General features: G+C 36.8%; 1 non-coding gene across 1 annotated transcript; it reads left to right on the plus strand.

The window, feature by feature from the left end:
• Nucleotides 1-2,281: 2,281 nt before the first annotated feature.
• LOC131250281 (small nucleolar RNA R71) lies at nt 2,282-2,388 on the plus strand. The gene has a single exon (XR_009173208.1). It is a non-coding gene; the product is annotated as a small nucleolar RNA R71 (small nucleolar RNA).
• Nucleotides 2,389-4,713: the final 2,325 nt, after the last annotated feature.

Below are 4,713 nucleotides of genomic sequence, written 5' to 3' on the forward strand. Positions count from 1 at the left end.
CCAGTAGTAACTCTAATTGGCACGAGTTCATTATTGGCATTGGTTACGATGGTGATTCCGAACTTCTTAAGAACCACCTGAATTGGACTCACCCATTGACTATCAGATATAGGGTATATGATACCCACATCTAATAGTTTAAGAACCTCGGCCTTAACCACTTCTTTCATGTTTGGATTTAATCTACATTGTAATTTCCAAGAGGTCTTCGCATTATCCTTAAGATAAATGCAGTGAGTATAAATTGAGGGGTCAATTCCCTTGAGGTCTGCAATCGTCTAACCAAGGGCTCCCTTATGCTCAATGAGAGTATATATGCACATACTCTATTGTTCTTTCTCTAGGTTTGCAGAAATCACCATCGAGTATGTCTCATCTTGACTTAAATATGCATATTTCAAATCAAAGGACAAAGGTTTTAGGTCAAGCTTCGGTAGTTTAAGGTTAGACAGTAGAGGCATTACATTAGTTTGGGGCAACTCTTCAAATTATGGCCTCCACCGGTTAACTTCAAGTACCGGTGCAACATCAAGCATGACACATGTCTCTCTAATCATGTCATCATCAAAATCATAGGAGTGTGCCAGACACATCTCTAGAGGGTCAAAGGATAAAGTCAAAGGTGTCCTATCATCCACGAAAGTATCAATCATGTTAATATCATGGAAATCGTCATCATCCTCTAACTGTCTGTCAGTATTGAAAAATATGTTTGACTCTAATGTCATATTCTCGAAAGACATAGTCATGACACCATTCCTGCAATTGATAATTGCATTTAAAGTAGCAAGGAATGGGTGACCAAGAATGACGGGAATCTGAGTGCTCATGTTACTGATGGGTTCGGTATCCAGGATGATAAAATCTACAGGGTAGTAAAATCTATCGACCTGAACCAACACATCCTCAATTATCCCTCTTGGTATATGAACAGAGCGATCCACAATTTGTAGTGTGGTTAGGATGGGTTTTAATTCACCCAAACCTAACTGCTTGTATACCGAGTAGGGAATCAGATTGACGCTCGCTCCTAAATCAAGAAGTGCGTGCTCAATTCGATAGTTCCCGATTACACATGATATGGTTGGGCTACCAAGATCCTTGAATTTCTGCGGCACATCATGCTTTAGGATGGCACTCACTTTCTCAGTCAAGAAGATTTTCTTTTGAATATTCTGTAATCTTTTAGTCATACACAAATCTTTCAGGAATTTAACATATGAAGGTATTTTTTTTACAGCATCAAGTAGAGAAATGTTGACCTTCACTTGTTTCAACACCTCTATAATATTCTGAGAGTTAAAGAGAGGTTTTGGTGCAACCAACCGTTGGAAAAATGGAGCAACCGGCTTTCATTGAGGTTCTAGTTCTAATTCTTGTGGAGCATGGCTAGATCCATCATCTTTGTCCACTTTCGGGTCCTTAGGCTTTTCAGCCCTAACTGGAATGGTTTTGTCAATGATCTTCCCACTCCTAAGAGTGGTGATGGATTTAGCTTGTCCCATTTGATTTGAAGAGCTAGGGTCACTTATTTCATATTGCAGTTTGGGATTGAGGAGAGGTTGAGTAGGAAGCATCCCCTTTCCTCCACTCGTTAATTGTAACTCTATCCTTTGAATAGACAATGCAAGCGTTCCTAATACTGTATGGATATTATGGAATGTTTGTGTCGAATTCGGATTAAGTAGCTCTTGTTCTCGAATATGTTTTGAACCGGATCCTCTTGAGGTTTCTCTTTATTTGGAGTTTGATTGAAGAAACCTTAAGGAATAGCCGTTCGTCCATTCCTCCAACTGAAGTTTCGATGATTTCTCCAACCAGGATTGTATGTATTGGAGGTAGGTCCATTGAAAGGTCTTTGATAATTATTTACGGCATTGGATTACTCAGTCAGTACCTCTTGAAAGGCAGATATAACTGGACACTTTTCAGTTGTGTGACTGTTGCAACCACAAATACCGCAAACAACTTCCTTACCCTTATCCTTCTTTGATTCCATGGCCTCAAATTTCTTTATGAGATTAGCCACTTTAGCATTGACATCATCACCTTCTTTCAGAAGATATACTCCTCCCCTTTCCTTTGATTGAGTGGGCCTAGAAGTGGTGCTTGATTTTGGGTATGTGTTCCATGATTGTGTGTTTTCAGCAAGTCTATCCAAGTAGTCCCATACATCATTGACATTTTTATTTATGAATTCTCCATTACACATTGTCTCAACCAATTGGCGCATGGAAGATGTCAGTCCATCATAGAAAAATGTGTAATGCACCACGTTTCAAAACCGTGTTGTGGGCATGAACTGACAAGATCCTTGAACCTTTCCCAACATTGGAAGAATGTTTCATCCTCCTTTTGGACAAAGTTCATGATTGATTTTCTGAGGGTGTTCTTTTCATGATGTGGAAATAATTTCTTGATGAACTCCCTTTGCATATCATTCTATGTGCCAATAGATCTAGGACATAGTGAATGCAACTACGTCTTAGCTTTCTCTTTCAAAGAAAAGGAAAAGAGTTTCAACCTGACTGTGTCCTCAAACACGTTTGGAAAATATAAAGTGGCTATGATCTCATCAAACTCTTTCAGATGTAAATATGGATTTTCTGATTTAAAGCCCATGAAATTTAGGAAGGAGTTGGATTACCCTTATCTTGATATCCATGTGTCTACATTCTTAAGAAAAACCATGCATAAATTGTAAATAATCTCGTAACGTACGAGGCGAGGGTACTTGATGTACCTCATTCTCATCATAGACTTCCTCAACCCTAGGTGGAGGTAGTGCTTGAGGTTGATTTGCAGCCATAACCTGAATTAACTCAGGGGATTTTGAGTAGTGTTTAGTCCTGCGATGGACAGTTAACTCCTCAACCAATCCTCCTTCAGTCAAGAGACATCGAGTGTTGTCACAAGCCCACTTGGGCATGAAACACTCGCAGCCCTCAATTCAGATTATAAACTTAAACCTAAGAGAAAGAAAGGAATGAAAATCTAAAAAGAAAGAAGAAAGTTGGAAAGAGGTTACTAGATTAGAAGTTTCTAAGTTAAAAACTTGCAAAACAAAAGAAAACAAAACAAAACAAAATAAATCAGTTTCTAAAAGGAGAAGGTCTAAAATTAGAAAATTCCTAAAAAGAAAGATAGAAGTAAACTAGTTTCTTAAAAAAAAAAAGAAGGAGAAATTCCTAAAAAGAAGAAAGTAAAAAATTTCTAAAACAAATTAGGAAAGTCCTAAACTAGAAAGTAAGTTAATAAAAGAGATCTGAAAAATAGAAAGTAGAAATTAGAAAGAGCTTATTGAATTAGAAGTTTCTATCTTAAAGGCCTACAAAACAGGAAGGTTAGTTTCTAAACAGAAAGTCTACAAATAGAAAATTTCTAAAAATAAAATAGGAAACAAAGTTAGATTCTAAAGGAGTTAGAATTAAAAACTTGCTAAAAAGGAAGACAAATCCTAATCTAGAAATAGAAAGGAAGAAATTAAGAAATTACCAATTTAGAAGCCTATCTCAGAATCTTACAAAATGGGAAAGTTGGGTTTGTTTCTAAAAAGGGAAAAACTATTTAACACTAAAGAAAATATAAAGTTACTTGAAGGGAATTAGAAAATTTCTAAAATTAAAACCCTAAAAATTAGAAAAAATCCTAATCTTCAACTAATCCTAAAACTAGTTAAACTCAAACAACGTAGTCGTCAATCCCCGGCAACGGTGCCAAAAACTTGTTCACTCCCCAAGTATAAGGTTGTGATGTAGTAAAAAACTCAGTAAGACTGAGGTCGAATCCACACAGACTGAAACCTGTACGTAATCTGAAAACAACCAGAACTACAACTAGAATAAGATGAAATCTAAATTGAATGAATATGAGGGAATAATGGTGAAAATATTAATCTAAAATTTGTAGAAACCAAAGGTAGGAAACTAGGGATTCAGAGGATTCACTTGTAAAGATCAGGGCGATCTACGCTTGATTCATGAACTCAACTGGACTTCGAGTCCCATCTTCATCTAGTTGGAAGATACATCACTAAAGCTCAATTTGAACTTCCTTTGATCTAATTTTCAAAGAGATGAAAGGTATATGAATTAGAGTGGATTCCATCACAAAACCATGCCCATGAGACAAAGTAAACAACAAAATTAAATCAATTCACAACCAATCTGAAGATGTATGAATGTTAGGAGGGATTCCATCATTGAACCATGTCCAAAGGGCAATGGTGAACAACAGAGCTGCCTATTTTCACAATCAAAATAAGAGAAAGGAAATACTCAAAGCCATCGCAGATCTATTGTAATTTCAGTCACAACAAACCATTAAAAACTGAAAGCATTCCTATTAATCAAACTAAAATTAACACAAGTTCAGTCTAACATAAATCAGAGCCGTAGAATTATTCTCATCCCGCCACAAGCTTCACCTCTTAGCCCTAGCTAAGAGGTTTAGCAATTCATGACCATGATTAACTAAATCCTTAAATAAAACATAAATCAAAAGAAGAACAAAGGAGAGAAAAACTCAGTTTATAGAAAACAGCTCCGCATGACTTCTCCCTCTCTCTACTTCACGTCCATGTTGGATGCCCCTCTCTCTCTCTCACGTCTTTCTTTTATATGAGCCAGCAAGGTCGGTGGAAAGTTTTCGCACTCCACACATAGCAAATTCATTTGGCGCACCTAGATTTACCACAAAAATCGATCCTGTTGT

This window comes from Magnolia sinica, chromosome 6, assembly GCF_029962835.1.
Source record: "Magnolia sinica isolate HGM2019 chromosome 6, MsV1, whole genome shotgun sequence".
In the NCBI taxonomy this organism is placed as follows: Eukaryota; Viridiplantae; Streptophyta; class Magnoliopsida; order Magnoliales; family Magnoliaceae; genus Magnolia; species Magnolia sinica.